The sequence below is a fragment of the Pseudophryne corroboree genome, chromosome 1 (genome assembly GCF_028390025.1).
Source record: "Pseudophryne corroboree isolate aPseCor3 chromosome 1, aPseCor3.hap2, whole genome shotgun sequence".
Classification (NCBI taxonomy): Eukaryota; Metazoa; Chordata; class Amphibia; order Anura; family Myobatrachidae; genus Pseudophryne; species Pseudophryne corroboree.
In genome coordinates, this window is record NC_086444.1 from 81,968,700 (window position 1) to 81,986,752 (window position 18,053).

Genomic DNA, 18,053 nt, shown 5'->3' on the forward strand with positions numbered 1-18,053 from the left:
TTCCATAGAGTCGGAGCTGCATGACTAAAAGCTCGACCCCCAGATGAATTACGGGAGATTCTAGGTACTGCTAAAAGTCCTTCATCTATAGATCGCAGTAATCGAGTGGGGCAGTATGGGGTCAGAAGTTGCTTCAGGTACCTTGGGCCCTGGTCATGTAAGGCTTTGAAACTCAGTAAGCCAATCTTGAAGATGATTCGCCATCTCACAGGCAGCCAGTGAAGAGAGTAGAGGATGGTTGTTATGTGGCTAGAACGGGGCTGGTTGGTTAACAGCCTGGCAGCTGTGTTTTGCACCTGCTGTAAGCGGTGCAATTCTTTTGCTGGGATACCAAGGTAGAGGGCATTACAGTAGTCTAATCGAGATGATACAAATGCATGTATGACTTTTGGCAGATCATCTGAGGGAATTAAGTGCTTGATTCTGGCTATGTTCCCCAGGTGAAAGAATGAGGATTTGATTGTGGCTGATATCTGATGTTTAAGTGTCAAGCCACCATGCAGGACAACGCCAAGATTCCGCACACGATCAGTGGTCTGTAATTCTGAATCCCCGAGTGTAAGTCCAGTTGGTTGGCTATGCTGTAGTCTTGTCCTTTGATGTTGCGGTTGTATCATAAGGACCTCTGTTTTATCCGGGTTCAGTCGCAGCCAACTGGCGCTCATCCACTCCTGTAGCTCAGCTAGACAGCCATTTAGGGTTGCTATTGGGTTATCAGTGCCCGGAGCAAAGGACAAGTACAGTTGTGTATCATCTGCATAGCAGTGGTAGACCAGGCCATGGCGCCTGATTATTTCGCCCAATAGGAGCATGTATACTACAAAAAGCATGGGGGATGGCAGTGGCACTGGTGGTGATGAGTATAATCCAGACGATACTCTCTGTGACCTGCCTGTGAGAAATGATTTGAACCAGCTTAGGACTGTGCCATCCAGACCACAGAAATGTATCAGTCGCTCAATCAGAAGCCCATGGTCCACAGTATCAAATGCTGCCGAGAGATCAGGAAGGATTAATATTGAACAGTCACCTCTGTCTCTTGCCATCAGAAGATGAGCGGGTTCGGTTCTCAGAGAACCGAACCCTATCGGACTTTGCCTTCAGAGCCCAGATCCGAGGCAGGCTCGGGTTTTCCCGCCTGACTCGGTAACCCGAACGAGGCAAAACGTCATCATCCCGCTGTCGGATTCTCGTGGGATTTGGACTCCATATAAGGAGCTGCGCGTCGCAGCCATTTTCACTCCAGTCTCGGAGAGTGTATTTAGAAGACGTGAGGTCTGCGCTCTCTTGCTCACCTGAAACTCAGTTTTATGAATAGTGGAAAGATAACATACATCACATTCCAATAAACCAGTGATTCCCCAAAAATATCATATTCAGATTTCACCTACTAAGCCCAGAATACAGCCAGACCTATTGTAGAGATGTGCGGCTGACACTTTTCGTGTTTTGTGTTTTGGTTTTGGTTCTAATTCCACTTTCGTGTTTTGGTTTTGGCTTGGTTTTGCCAAAACCACCCTTTCGTGTTGTGGTTTTGGTTTTGGATCTGGATGATTTTTTTAAAAATAACATAAAAACAGCTAAAATCACAGAATTTGGGGGTAATTTTGCTCCTACGGTATTGTTAACCTTAATAACATTCATTTCCACTCATTTCCAGTCTATTCTGAACACCTCACACCTCACAATAAAAGTTGCACCGGGGTGGCTGTATGACTAAGCTAAGCGACACAAGTGTGCGGCACAAACACCTGGCCCATCTAGGAGTGGCACTGCAGTTGTAGACAAGATGGCACTATTCAAAAACTAGTCTCCAAACAGCATATTATGCAAAGAAGAAAAAGAGGTGCAATTAGGTAGCTGGATGGCCAAGCTAAGCGACACAAGTGTGCGGCACAAACACCTGGCCCATCTAGGAGTGGCACTGCAGTGGCAGACAGGATGGCAGATTTAAAAAATAGGCCCAAAACAGCACATGATGCAAAGAAGAAAAAGAGGTGCAATGAGGTAGCTGTATGACTAAACTAAGCGACACAAGTGTGCGGCACAAACACCTGGCCCATCTAGGAGTGGCACTGCAGTTACAGACAGGATGGCACTTAAAAAAACTAGTCCGCAAACAGCACATGATGCAAAGAAGAAAAAGAGGTGCAAGATGGAATTGTCCTTGGGCCCTCCCACCCACCCTTATGTTGTATAAACAGGACATGCACACTTTAACAAACCAATCATTTCAGCAACAGGGTCTGCCACTCCGACTGTGGCTGAAATTACTGGTTTGTTTGGGCCCCCACCAAAAAAGAAGCAATCAATCTCTCCTTGCACAAACTGGCTCTATAGAGGCAAGATGTCGACCTCATCATCATCCTCCAATTTCTCACCCCTTTCACTGTGTACATCCTCCTCCTCACAGAGTATTAATTCGTCCCCACTGGAATTCACCATCACAGGTCCCTGTGTACTTTCTGCAGGCAATTGCTGGTAAAGGTCTTCGCGGAGGAATTTATAATTCATTTTGATGAACATCATCTTCTCCACATTTTGTGGAAGTAACCTCCTACGCCGATCGTTGACAAGGTTACCGGCTGCACTAAACACTCTTTCGGAGTACACACTGGAGGGGGAGCAATTTAGGTAAAATAAAGCCAGTTTGTGCAAGAGCATCCAAATTGCCTCTTTTTCCTGCCAGTATACATACAGACTGGCTGACATGCCTACTTGGATGCTGTCACTCATATTAGAGATGTGCACTTGAAATTTTTCGGGTTTTGTGTTTTGGTTTTGGGTTCGGTTCCGCGGCCGTGTTTTGGGTTCGACCGCGTTTTGGCAAAACCTCACCGAATTTTTTTTATCGGATTCGGGTGTGTTTTGGATTCGGGTGTTTTTTTCAAAAAACACTAAAAAACAGCTTAAATCATAGAATTTGGGGGTCATTTTGATCCCAAAGTATTATTAACCTCAAAAACCATAATTTCCACTCATTTTCAGTCTATTCTGAACACCTCACACCTCACAATATTATTTTTAGTCCTAAAATTTGCACCGAGGTCGCTGGATGACTAAGCTAAGCGACCCTAGTGGCCGACACAAACACCTGGCCCATCTAGGAGTGGCACTGCAGTGTCACGCAGGATGGCCCTTCCAAAAAACACTCCCCAAACAGCACATGACGCAAAGAAGAAAAAAAGAGGCGCAATGAGGTAGCTGTGTGAGTAAGATAAGCGACCCTAGTGGCCGGCACAAACACCTGGCCCATCTAGGAGTGGCACTGCAGTGTCACGCAGGATGGCCCTTCCAAAAAACACTCCCCAAACAGCACATGACGCAAAGAAGAAAAAAAGAGGCGCAATGAGGTAGCTGTGTGAGTAAGATAAGCGACCCTAGTGGCCGACACAAACACCTGGCCCATCTAGGAGTGGCACTGCAGTGTCACGCAGGATGGCCCTTCCAAAAAACACTCCCCAAACAGCACATGACGCAAAGAAGAAAAAAAGAGGCGCAATGAGGTAGCTGTGTGAGTAAGATAAGCGACCCTAGTGGCCGACACAAACACCTGGCCCATCTAGGAGTGGCACTGCAGTGTCACGCAGGATGGCCCTTCCAAAAAACACTCCCCAAACAGCACATGACGCAAAGAAGAAAAAAAGAGGCGCAATGAGGTAGCTGTGTGAGTAAGATAAGCGACCCTAGTGGCCGACACAAACACCTGGCCCATCTAGGAGTGGCACTGCAGTGTCACGCAGGATGGCCCTTCCAAAAAACACTCCCCAAACAGCACATGACGCAAAGAAGAAAAAAAGAGGCGCAATGAGGTAGCTGTGTGAGTAAGATAAGCGACCCTAGTGGCCGACACAAACACCTGGCCCATCTAGGAGTGGCACTGCAGTGTCACGCAGGATGGCCCTTCCAAAAAACACTCCCCAAACAGCACATGACGCAAAGAAGAATGAAAGAAAAAAGAGGTGCAAGATGGAATTGTCCTTGGGCCCTCCCACCCACCCTTATGTTGTATAAACAGGACATGCACACTTTAACCAACCCATCATTTCAGTGACAGGGTCTGCCACACGACTGTGACTGAAATGACGGGTTGGTTTGGACCCCCACCAAAAAAGAAGCAATTAATCTCTCCTTGCACAAACTGGCTCTACAGAGGCAAGATGTCCACCTCATCATCATCCTCCGATATATCACCGTGTACATCCCGCTCCTCACAGATTATCAATTCGTCCCCACTGGAATCCACCATCTCAGCTCCCTGTGTACTTTGTGGAGGCAATTGCTGCTGGTCAATGTCTCCACGGAGGAATTGATTATAATTCATTTTAATGAACATCATCTTCTCCACATTTTCTGGAAGTAACCTCGTACGCCAATTGCTGACAAGGTGAGCGGCGGCACTAAACACTCTTTCGGAGTACACACTTGTGGGAGGGCAACTTAGGTAGAATAAAGCCAGTTTGTGCAAGGGCCTCCAAATTGCCTCTTTTTCCTGCCAGTATAAGTACGGACTGTCTGACGTGCCTACTTGGATGCGGTCACTCATATAATCCTCCACCATTCTTTCAATGGGGAGAGAATCATATGCAGTGACAGTAGACGACATGTCCGTAATCGTTGTCGGGTCCTTCAGTCCGGACCAGATGTCAGCATCAGCAGTCGCTCCAGACTGCCCTGCATCACCGCCAGTGGGTGGGCTCGGAATTCTGAGCCTTTTCCTCGCACCCCCAGTTGCGGTAGAATGTGAAGGAGGAGATGTTGACAGGTCGCGTTCCGCTTGACTTGACAATTTTGTCACCAGCAGGTCTTTGAACCCCAGCAGACTTGTGTCTGCCGGAAAGAGAGATCCAAGGTAGGTTTTAAATCTAGGATCGAGCACGGTGGCCAAAATGTAGTGCTCTGATTTCAACAGATTGACCACCCGTGAATCCTTGTTAAGCGAATTAAGGGCTCCATCCACAAGTCCCACATGCCTAGCGGAATCGCTCCCTTTTAGCTCCTCCTTCAATGCCTCCAGCTTCTTCTGCAAAAGCCTGATGAGGGGAATGACCTGACTCAGGCTGGCAGTGTCTGAACTGACTTCACGTGTGGCAAGTTCAAAAGGTTGCAGAACCTTGCACAACGTTGAAATCATTCTCCACTGCGCTTGAGACAGGTACATTCCACCTCCTATATCGTGCTCAATTGTATAGGCTTGAATGGCCTTTTGCTGCTCCTCCAACCTCTGAAGCATATAGAGGGTTGAATTCCACCTCGTTACCACTTCTTGCTTCAGATGATGGCAGGGCAGGTTCAGGCGTTTTTGGTGGTGCTCCAGTCTTCTGTACGTGGTGCCTGTACGCCGAAAGTGTCCCGCAATTCTTCTGGCCACCGACAGCATCTCTTGCACGCCCCTGTCGTTTTTTTAAAAATTCTGCACCACCAAATTCAAGGTATGTGCAAAACATGGGACGTGCTGGAATTTGCCCATATTTAATGCACACACAATATTGCTGGCGTTGTCCGATGCCACAAATCCACAGGAGAGCCCAATTGGGGTAAGCCATTCCGCGATGATCTTCCTCAGTTGCCGTAAGAGGTTTTCAGCTGTGTGCGTATTCTGGAGACCGGTGATACAAAGCGTAGCCTGCCTAGGAAAGAGTTGGCGTTTGCGAGATGCTGCTACTGGTGCCGCCGCTGCTGTTCTTGCGGCGGGAGTCCATACATCTACCCAGTGGGCTGTCACAGTCATATAGTCCTGACCCTGCCCTGCTCCACTTGTCCACATGTCCGTGGTTAAGTGGACATTGGGTACAACTGCATTTTTTAGGACACTGGTGAGTCTTTTTCTGACGTCCGTGTACATTCTCGGTATCGCCTGCCTAGAGAAGTGGAACCTAGATGGTATTTGGTAACGGGGGCACACTACCTCAAGAAATTGTCTAGTTCCCTGTGAACTAACGGCGGATACCGGACGCACGTCTAACACCAACATAGTTGTCAAGGCCTCAGTTATCCGCTTTGCAACAGGATGACTGCTGTGATATTTCATCTTCCTCGCAAAGGACTGTTGGACAGTCAATTGCTTGGTGGAAGTAGTAAAAGTGGGCTTACGACTTCCCCTCTGGGATGACCATCGACTCCCAGCAGCAACAACAGCAGCGCCAGCAGCAGTAGGCATTACACGCAAGGATGCATCGGAGGAATCCCAGGCAGGAGAGGACTCGTCAGAATTGCCAGTGACATGGCCTGCAGGACTATTGGCATTCCTGGGGAAGGAGGAAATTGACACTGAGGGAGTTGGTGGGGTGGTTTGCGTGAGCTTGGTTACAAGAGGAAGGGATTTACTGGTCAGTGGACTGCTTCCGCTGTCGCCCAAAGTTTTTGAACTTGTCACTGACTTATTATGAATGCGCTGCAGGTGACGTATAAGGGAGGATGTTCCGAGGTGGTTAACGTCCTTACCCCTACTTATTACAGCTTGACAAAGGCAACACATGGCTTGACAAATGTTGTCCGCATTTCTGGTGAAATACTTCCACACCGAAGAGCTGATTTTTTGGGTATTTTCACCAGGCATGTCAACGGCCCTATTCCTCCCACGGACAACAGGTGTCTCCCCGGGTGCCTGACTTAAACAAACCACCTCACCATCAGAATCCTCCTTGTCAATTTCCTCCCCAGCGCCAGCAACACCCATATCCTCCTCATCCTGGTGTACTTCAACACTGACATCTTCAATCTGACTATCAGGAACTGGACTGCGGGTGCTCCTTCCAGCACTTGCAGGGGGCGTGCAAATGGTGGAAGGCGCATGCTCTTCACGTCCAGTGTTGGGAAGGTCAGGCATCGCAACCGACACAATTGGACTCTCCTTGTGGATTTGGGATTTCGAAGAATGCACAGTTCTTTGCGGTGCTTTTGCCAGCTTGAGTCTTTTCATTTTTCTAGCGAGAGGCTGAGTGCTTCCATCCTCATGTGAAGCTGAACCACTAGCCATGAACATAGGCCAGGGCCTCAGCCGTTCCTTGCCACTCCGTGTGGTAAATGGCATATTGGCAAGTTTACGCTTCTCCTCCGACAATTTTATTTTAGATTTTGGAGTCCTTTTTTTACTGATATTTGGTGTTTTGGATTTTACATGCTCTGTACTATGACATTGGGCATTGGCCTTGGCAGACGACGTTGCTGGCATTTCATCGTCTCGGCCATGACTAGTGGCAGCAGCTTCAGCACGAGGTGGAAGTGGATCTTGATCTTTCCCTAATTTTGGAACCTCAACATTTTTGTTCTCCATATTTTAATAGGCACAACTAAAAGGCACCTCAGGTAAACAATGGAGATGGATGGATACTAGTATACTTATGGATGGACCAGCGACTGCCGACACAGAGGTAGCTACAGCCGTGGACTACCGTACTGTGTCTGCTGCTAATATAGACTGGATGATAATGAGATGAAATTAATATATATATATATATATAATATCACTAGTACTGCAGCCGGACAGGTATATATATTTATTATGTAATGACTGATGACGGACCTGCTGGACACTGTCAGCTCAGCAGCACCGCAGACTGCTACAGTAAGCTACTATAGTAGTATGTATCAAGAAGAAAGAGAAAAAAAAAAACCACGGGTAGGTGGTATACAATTATGGATGGACCAGCGACTGCTGACACAGAGGTAGCTACAGCCGTGGACTACCGTACTGTGTCTGCTGCTAATATAGACTGGATGATAATGAGATGAAATCAATATATATATATATATAATATCACTAGTACTGCAGCCGGACAGGTATATATATTTATTATGTAATGACTGATGACGGACCTGCTGGACACTGTCAGCTCAGCAGCACCGCAGACTGCTACAGTAAGCTACTATAGTAGTATGTATCAAGAAGAAAGAGAAAAAAAAAACCACGGGTAGGTGGTATACAATTATGGATGGACCAGCGACTGCCGACACAGAGGTAGCTACAGCCGTGGACTACCGTACTGTGTCTGCTGCTAATATAGACTGGATGATAATGAGATGAAATCAATATATATATATATATAATATCACTAGTACTGCAGCCGGACAGGTATATATATTTATTATGTAATGACTGATGACGGACCTGCTGGACACTGTCAGCTCAGCAGCACCGCAGACTGCTACAGTAAGCTACTATAGTAGTATGTATCAAGAAGAAAGAGAAAAAAAAACCACGGGTAGGTGGTATACAATTATGGATGGACCAGCGACTGCCGACACAGAGGTAGCTACAGCCGTGGACTACCGTACTGTGTCTGCTGCTAATATAGACTGGATGATAATGAGATGAAATCAATATATATATATACATAATATCACTAGTACTGCAGCCGGACAGGTATATATATTTATTATGTAATGACTGATGACGGACCTGCTGGACACTGTCAGCTCAGCAGCACCGCAGACTGCTACAGTAAGCTACTATAGTAGTATGTATCAAGAAGAAAGAGAAAAAAAAACCACGGGTAGGTGGTATACAATTATGGTTGGACCAGCGACTGCCGACACAGAGGTAGCTACAGCCGTGGACTACCGTACTGTGTCTGCTGCTAATATAGACTGGATGATAATGAGATGAAATCAATATATATATATATATATATATAATATCACTAGTACTGCAGCCGGACAGGTATATATATTTATTATGTAATGACTGATGACGGACCTGCTGGACACTGTCAGCTCAGCAGCACCGCAGACTGCTACAGTAAGCTACTATAGTAGTATGTATCAAGAAGAAAGAGAAAAAAAAAACACGGGTAGGTGGTATACAATTATGGATGGACCAGCGACTGCCGACACAGAGGTAGCTACAGCCGTGGACTACCGTACTGTGTCTGCTGCTAATATAGACTGGATGATAATGAGATGAAATTAATATATATATATATATATATATATAAAATATCACTAGTACTGCAGCCGGACAGGTATATATATTTATTATGTAATGACTGATGACGGACCTGCTGGACACTGTCAGCTCAGCAGCACCGCAGACTGCTACAGTAAGCTACTATAGTAGTATGTATCAAGAAGAAAGAGAAAAAAAAAACCACGGGTAGGTGGTATACAATTGTGGATGGACCTGCGACTGCCGACACAGAGGTAGCTACAGCCGTGGACTACCGTACTGTGTCTGCTGCTAATATAGACTGGATGATAATGAGATGAAATCAATATATATATATATATATAATATCACTAGTACTGCAGCCGGACAGGTATATATATTTATTATGTAATGACTGATGACGGACCTGCTGGACACTGTCAGCTCAGCAGCACCGCAGACTGCTACAGTAAGCTACTATAGTAGTATGTATCAAGAAGAAAGAGAAAAAAAAAAAACACGGGTAGGTGGTATACAATTATGGATGGACCAGCGACTGCCAACACAGAGGTAGCTACAGCCGTGGACTACCGTACTGTGTCTGCTGCTAATATAGACTGGATGATAATGAGATGAAATTAATATATATATATATATATATATATATATATATAATATCACTAGTACTGCAGCCGGACAGGTATATATGTTTATTATGTAATGACTGATGACGGACCTGCTGGACACTGTCAGCTCAGCAGCACCGCAGACTGCTACAGTAAGCTACTATAGTAGTATGTATCAAGAAGAAAGAAAAAAAAAACACGGGTAGGTGCGGTATACATATACAATTATATATATATTATATACAATTATATATATATATATATATATTAAACTGGTGGTGATTAATTAAACTGGTGGTCAGGTCACTGGTCACACTGTCAGCAACTTGCAAGTAGTACTCCTAAGCAGACAATCACAATATATACTGGTGGTCAGTGTGGTCACAATGGCAGTGTGGCACTCTGGCAGCAGAGTGCCAGCAAAAGTGTGCACTGTACGTTAAAATATGTACTCCTGCTCTCAGACTCTAACTGCTCCCCACTGTCAGTGTCTCCCCCACAAGTCAGATATACAGTCACACTATCTATCACTTCAGCAAGTAGTAGTACTCCTCCTAATGCTCCCCAAAATTACTAAAGTAAATAATACTGTGTCTCTCTCTACTCTAGTCTCACTCTCTATAAACGGAGAGGACGCCAGCCACGTCCTCTCCCTATCAATCTCAATGCACGTGTGAAAATGGCGGCGACGCGCGGCTCCTTATATAGAATCCGAGTCTCGCGATAGAATCCGAGCCTCGCGAGAATCCGACAGCGGGATGATGACGTTCGGGCGCGCTCGGGTTAACCGAGCAAGGCGGGAAGATCCGAGTCGCTCGGCCCCGTGTAAAAAAAAATGAAGTTCGGGCGGGTTCGGATTCCGAGGAACCGAACCCGCTCATCTCTAACTCATATAGGCCCTCATTCCGAGTTGTTCGCTCGCAAGCTGCTTTTAGCAGCATTGCACACGCAAAGCCGCCGCATACTGGGAGTGAATCTTAGCTTAACAAAATTGCGAATGAAAGATTCGCAATATTGCGAAAAGACTTCTCTGTGCAGTTTCTGAGTAGCTCGAGACTTACTCTTCCAGTGCGATCAGTTCAGTGCTTGTCGTTCCTGGTTTGACGTCACAAACACACCCAGTGTTCGCCCAGACACTCCTCCGTTTCTCCAGCCACTCCCGCGTTTTTCCCAGAAACCGTAGCGTTTTTTCACACACACCCATAAAACGGTCAGTTTCCGCCCAGAAACACCCACTTCCTGTCAATCACATTACGATCACCAGAACGAAGAAAAAACCTCGTAATGCCGTGAGTAAAATACCAAACTTCATAGCAAATTTACTTGGCGCAGTCGCAGTGCGAACATTGCGCATGCGCAATTAGCGTAAAATCGCTGCGATGCGAAGAAAATTACCGAGCGAACAACTCGGAATGACCACCATAATCCTCCACCATTCTTTCAATGGTGACAGAATCATATGCAGTGACAGTAGACATGTCAGTAATCGTTGGCAGGTCCTTCAGTCCGGACCAGATGTCAGCACTCGCTCCTGACTGCCCTGCATCACCGACAAGACACAGGGCGGTCGGGCACAGGTCACATTAGGTATAATAATATTGATAAAAGAAAAGACCAAAATTGGACAGTAAATTATCCTTATTAGTGGGAAGGAGAGAAATATATACAATTTTCTCCTGTTGTGTGCTGTCCTAGTTGGTGGTGCGCCCAGAGCCAGAGAGTACACAGACTAGCAATGGGAGAGAGAGAAGGCTCTTGTGTGGGCGCACTCTTGTACAAAGAAAAAAGGATTATTTAAAACATAACTTTTAATGATAATATTTAAACCATAGTTACTCATCCAAAAGATCCATGAAAAAATAAAGAATTATGAAAATTGTTAAAATGTTCTGGTCTCTTTAGTTCAAAGAATATTTGGAAAGGTTGTAGACACTGAGTTGTCATACCCCCATTTCCCCTGACCAGTACAGAATTTCTGTATTAATGGAACCGAGGGGTGGTTAAACAAGATATTATGAAGATATCCAATTGTGATCACTTAGATTAAACTGAATAATGATCAGTGGTCATCAAGATTTAATTACACACCTAAGAAATAGACAGATGCCATATTTGTAGCCAAAAAATGAGGCATTGAACTGCAATCAAAATCAGATGACTAAATGTGATGGTAGAAAAGTACTTGATAGAATTAGTGGTAATACTGCTGTTGGTGTCCCTTCTCACATAGAGAGGGAAATTAATTCCTCCTCTACAACACCAGGTATTCACAGGTAGTCTCCTCTCCTGGTACTAACCCAGCCCAACGTTGTTTAGCTTCCAAGATCGGACGAGATCGGGCGCTTACAGCGTGGTATGGTAGTAGAGGATTATGTGATCTGTACACCAATGAGAGTGCACCTATATAAGAAATTGTAAAGTAAGAAATGATGAAAGAAAAATAGGAAAGGAGGGATGAATAAGTAAAGTGAGTGAAAATGTGTGGATCTGCTTTCCACGTTAGGCACGGTTCAACAGTTCTCACAAACGTGGCACTGTGCTCCGTGGATCATGGATGAGAGTCCACGAAATAGACCAGTGTGGCAGAGTAGTTGCCTCAATAGATAAATAAAGCAGCCTAGCTATTATTGTGAAAAAATCACACAGATGCTGCAGATCCTATAGGTTATGAGACAAGAATCATCAGTGTCCTGACCCTAATGAGGTTTGGACTATGAAACTGAATCTAGGAAAAGTTGTATCACACAAAAAAATTGTTATTCAGGAGAAAATCCATAAATCACCATACATAGATGCAGGGTGTTGTTATTGAGCAGTAGCATTCAGCCTGTAAACATATCCTAATATTATCAGGAAGAGAATGCATAAATCACCATAAGTTGATGCAGGATGTCGTTATGGGCAACGGTATTCGACTTGTAAATTATTTACCACAGCAGAAAAAAAATATATATATATCTCTCTGCAAATACCGTATGAGCCGAAGTGTTATCAGAGATATGGATACACAAACAATGCCTCTATTGCAGATAAGCTAACATGTGTACACTTTTTATATGGTCCTGACACTGAAAAAACCTATGATAATAATAATCATCACAGAAATTCTGGTATGAAAATTAAAAATGTCCTGGTCTCAATTGAAGATAGTAATTCCTGCTCATATCAGAAAGTAAAACCCACATAGGAAAATTAGCTTAGATATGCAGTAAATGCAGATATAGTTAAATAAATCTATAGCTGAAATGTTGCTATTTGTGGGACGCATCCACACAATAGATGGGGCTTACGGATCTTCAAACCAGGTAAGCAGGTCAGAACTTAGTCAGGTGAGAGGAGATGGTGCCATGGGAGTATTGGATGAGCGGACCCCCCGTGGAAAACGCGTTTCGCCCGTAGGGACTTGTTCACTTCCGTATCCATCACCGCCAGCGGGTGGGCTAGAAAATCTTATCCTTTTCCTTGCAGCCCAAAAATTGAGAAATTGAAGGACGAGCTGTTGACGGGCCACGTTCCGCTTGAGTTGACAATTTACTAACCAGCAGGTCTTTGCACCTCTGCACACTTGTGTCTGCTGGAAAGAGAGATACAACGTAGGCTTTAAACCTAGGATCGAGCTCGGTGGCCAAAATGTAGTGCTCTAATTTCAACAGATTGTCCACCCTTGAATCCTGGCAAAGCGAATGAAGGGCTCCATCCACAAGTCCCACATACTTTGCGGAATCGCTCCATCTTAGCTCCTCCTTCAATTTATCCAGCTGCTTCTGCAAAAGCCTGATGAGGGGAATGACCTGACTCAAGCTGGCAGTGTCTGAACTGACTTCACGTGTGGCAAGTTTGAAGGGTTGGAGAACCTTGCACAAGACTGAAATCATTCTCCACTGAGCTTGAGTCAGGTGCATTACCCCTCCTTTGCCTATATCGTGGGCAGATGTATAGGCTTGAATGGCCTTTTGCTGCTCCTACATCCTCTGAAGCATATAGAGTGTTGAATTCCACCTCGCTACCACCTTTTGCTTCAGTTGATGGCAGGGCAGGTTGAGGAGTGTTTGCTGGTGCTCCAGTCTTCGGCATGTAGTGGCAGAATGCCGAAAGTGGCCCACAATTTTTTGGGCCACCAACAGCATCTCCTGCACACCCCTGTCATTTTTCAAAAAATTCTGCACTACCAAATTAATTGTATGTGCAAAACATGGGACATGCTGGAATTTGCCCAGATGTAATGCACGCACAATATTGCTGGCGTTGTCCGATGTCACAAATCCCCAGGAGAGTCCAATTGGGGTAAGCCATTCTGCAATGATGTTCCTCAGTATCCATAAGGGGTTGTCAGCTGTGTGCCTCTTATGGAAAGCGGTGATACATAGCGTAGCCTGCCTAGGAATGAGTTGGCATTTGCGAGATGCTGCTACTGGTGCTGCTGCTGATGTTGTTGCTGCGGGAGGCCATACATCTACCCAGTGGGCTGTCACAGTCATATAGTCCTTAGTCTGGCCTATTCCACTTGTCCACATGTCCGTGGTTAAGTGGACATTGGATACAACCGCATTTTGTAGGACACTGGTGACTCTTTTTCTGATGTCTGTGTACATTCTCGGTATCGCCTGCCTAGAGAAGTGGAACCTAGATGGTATTTGGTACCGGGGACACAGTACCTCAAACTATTTTCTAAGTCCCACTGAACTAATGGTGGATACCGGATGCACGTCTAACACCAACATAGCTGTCAAGGCCTTAGCCGCTTTGCAAAAAGATGACTGCTGTCATATTTCATCTTCCTCACAAAGGACTGTTGGACAGTCAATTGCTTACGGGAAGTAGTACAAGTGGTCTTCCGACTTCCCCTCTAGGATGACGATCGACTCCCAGCAGCAACAACAGCAGCGGCGGCAGCAACAGCAGGTGTACCACTCAAGGATCATCCGGAGGATTCCCGGTTAGGAGAGGACTCCTCAGTCTTGACAGTGACATGGCCTGCAGGACTACTGATGTTCCTGACTGAGGAGGAAGTTGACGTTGAGGGAGTTGGTGCTATGGCTTGCAGGAGCTTGGCTACAGGAGGAAGAAGGGATTTAAGTGTCAGTGGACTGCTTACGCTCTTACCCAAAGTTACACAACTTGACACTGACATGATGGATACGCTGCAGGTGACGTATAAGGAAGGATGTTCCTAGGTGGTTAACATCCTTACCCCTACTTATTACAGATTGACAGAGGCAACAGATGGCTTGACACCTGTTGTCCAGATTTGTGGAGAAATAATTCCACACCGAAGAGGTGGCTTTTTTGGTAGTTTGCCCAGGCATCACAATGGGCTTCTTCATCCCATGGACAACAGGTGTCTCCCCGGGTGCCTGACTTAAACAAACCACATCAACATCAGAATCCTCGTCAACTTCCTCCTCAGCGCCAGCAACACCCATACCCTCATCCTGGTGTACTTCAACAGTGACATCTTCAATTTAAATATCAGGAACTGGACTGTGGGTGCCCCTTCCAGCACTTGCAGGGGGCATAAAACCTAACTTATTATACACAGTTGTGTATAATAGTGTAGTTTATTCCTTTTGGTCTATACAGCAGGCTCCAGCCAAGGAAGGCTTGGAAGAAACTTTGGTCTAAAACAGAAACGGTTGGGCATTACGGTGTCTCTTTACTAAGTCTTGGATGGAGATAAAGTACCAACCAACCAGCTTCTAACTGCCATGTTACAGGCTGGGTTTGAAAAATGACTGAAGCTGATTGGCTGGTACTTTATTTCCATCCACTTTACCTCCATCCAAGGCTTACAAAATAGACCCCTTAGTTTTTATTTAAATTTTCTTAAGCTTCAGCATCACAGGAAAAAATATCTGTATTGAAATCAGTGTTGGGTGTCTTCACATCTTCACACCATGGGGTTTATTTACTAAAGTCCCGATTTTGTCTGAATTTGTTTTTGTTTTCTAAGTGTCAACACAGGAATTTACTAAGCACAAATCTCGGCAGTGTTTGGCCTATTCGTAATGGTTTTCACGGCATCAGAAATACGAATGAATAGACCATCGGTCAAACGCACCTGTTTGTTCATACAACACAGGAATTGACTATTCATTCATATTTGGGTGTTTGTCCCTGAATGGTCAATTGCGGTCGTATTTTTTTGCGATTCGTAAAAAAAAGCAGCAAACAATAGACCTGCTTTTTCCTGGCGTGTTTACATGTGTTGCAACTTAAAAATCAATCACACCTGAATTAGAATGGGTATAAAAGGATCTTAGGCCCATTTCAAACAAACTACAATCAGAAATGGCTGCTGGACTATGGTGCAGTGATGTTTTGTGTGCTGTGGGATTCCTGAGACTCAGACATCAGCCTGTAAGTAACCAGGGCCAAGAAACTGAACATGGTCAGCAGGTTGTACAGGTTCCGTGGAGGCTGCACAGGCCTAGTTTTTTTAGGGGGCGTTTAAAGTTGAACGCATTGTCCGATGCAGGGTCATACAGATGTTCTAAATCATACCAACATTTTCCGTCTGTATGACCTTGTCAATCTGGACCTAGACCCTGAGACAGCATGCTCTCGCCCTGTCTCAGGCCTGCACAAACTCCTGGCTGTATTGCACTTTATGGCTACTGGTAGCTTTCAGGCTGTCTCTGGGGATGTCATTGGGATCTTACAGCCCGCCTTAACAAGAATACTAACCCAGGTGATGTATACCTAACAACCTCATCTGTTAATTATTTGGTTTTAGTAATGTCAGTGACCAGTGATGATGTTATGTAATGTAATCTCAGTACAATTTTTTTCTCAAATATATACACAGGTGTTGGATGTTTTGCAGCCCCACATCGATACCTCTATCTGCTTCCCTACCCAGGAGTCTCAGTGTCATGCCATCGGGGTAGCTTTCTATGGCCTTGCTGGCATGCCCAATGTGCTGGGAGCCATATATTGCACACACATTCAGCTAAGACCACCTAGGGGCAGGCAGCACATCTATACAAATCGTTATCTTGACTACTCCACAAATGTACAGGTGGTTTGTGATGCAAAACTAAAAATCATGAGTGTTGTTGCTTGTTACCCTGGGGGCTGCCATGACTCCTTCATCCTCAGTCAGTCATCCCTCTTTGATAAATTTGAGGACGGACAAATGCCAGATGGATGGTTGCTGGGTATGTGATTTTATATGTGTAGGCCTTTGTATACTACGCCAAAATCCACTGTGTTAGTTATGTGTTGCTGTCTATGTACTTTACACATGTTACTTTATATGTCTTTCAGGTGATGGGGGATATGGCTGTTTCTCTTGGCTTCTGACTCCATTGTCCTGCCCTGATTTCCCTGCTGAACACAATTACAATAATGCACATAAGTCCACGTGGAATGTGATAGAAAGATGTTTTGGTGTGCTGAAATCTAGGTTTCGGTGTCTGGATAAGTCTGGTGGGCTTTTCTTGTATAGTCCCTTAAAGGTGACCCAAATTGTGTTCTGCTGCTGTTTTCTTAACATGTGTTTGCAACATCTGCCACATGTTGAGGAGGAGGATGAAGAAAGCAGTCAGCAAGCAGAGGAGTTAGATACATCTGGCAACACTTGGAGTACAGATGTAGGGAGGCAGGTAAGGCAAAAGCTTATCAATCTACATTTTTAAGGTAAGTATATGTGTATATTTTTATATCTACATCTAAATTTGAGACATAATTCTTGTTTTTTTTTGTTTTGTTTTTTAAAACATGTTACTTCACCAGAATGTGTATGATTCCTAACACATACAAACATACCCTGGCTTCATGCCATACAAATGCAACATGTGTATTGTGTGTTTCTGTTTTCAGTACACATCATATTATGATGCACATGGATTAAGGATGGAGAAGTCATTAAGCAATGATAACTGGAAGGTGATAAACCACTACATCATCATGATTGTTTTACAAAATGTTAGTTACTATCTGAATGTGTGCTATGTATTAACGTTACACTTCAACATGTTTACAATATTCTCCATGCTTAATACATGTATCCCTATGTGTGGGCTTCCATGGGATTTAAGGGACACAAACTTTGTTTCATCCAAAATGTTTTATTGTTTTTTGTTTGCTGGATCAATTCAGCATGTTTTTTAGACACAACACAGTAAACAAGATGTATCCATTATTCCACACATTACTTTGCCATTTGCAAGGTTTTTAAGATTTTTTTGTATGCTTTCCAAATAGAAAAACTATTACACCTTTTTAGCACACACAAAAATGGCAGGACATAAATGATAAACCACCAAAAAACGTAATGCTAACAATTTGGTTTAAACATATTCGGACACTTTCTTGTAGCGCAATACTATTATTATCCTAATGGCGTCAATTTGAGAACAAATTACCATACAAAGTTACAAAATAGGTTGTATGGGTCATGTGTTAATTTACATGGCTGTGCAGTAGTCAAGCTGCTGTATATGAGACTGATTAGAATCTTGAAATATTAATTATTTAATCAAAGATTGTTGGCTCATTCCTGCATGCAACTCACAATGGGGGTAATTCTGAGTTGATCGCAGCAGGAATTTTGTTAGCAG

General features: G+C 44.5%; 1 long non-coding RNA gene and 1 pseudogene across 1 annotated transcript in view; one reads left to right on the forward strand and one right to left on the reverse strand.

The window, feature by feature from the left end:
• Window positions 1–18,053, forward strand: part of LOC134939341 (uncharacterized) — a 157,402-nt gene that overhangs the window by 73,852 nt on the left and 65,497 nt on the right. The gene's annotated exons all lie outside the window — the stretch shown is intronic.
• On the reverse strand, window positions 11,741–11,859 carry LOC134953966 (5S ribosomal RNA; annotated as a pseudogene).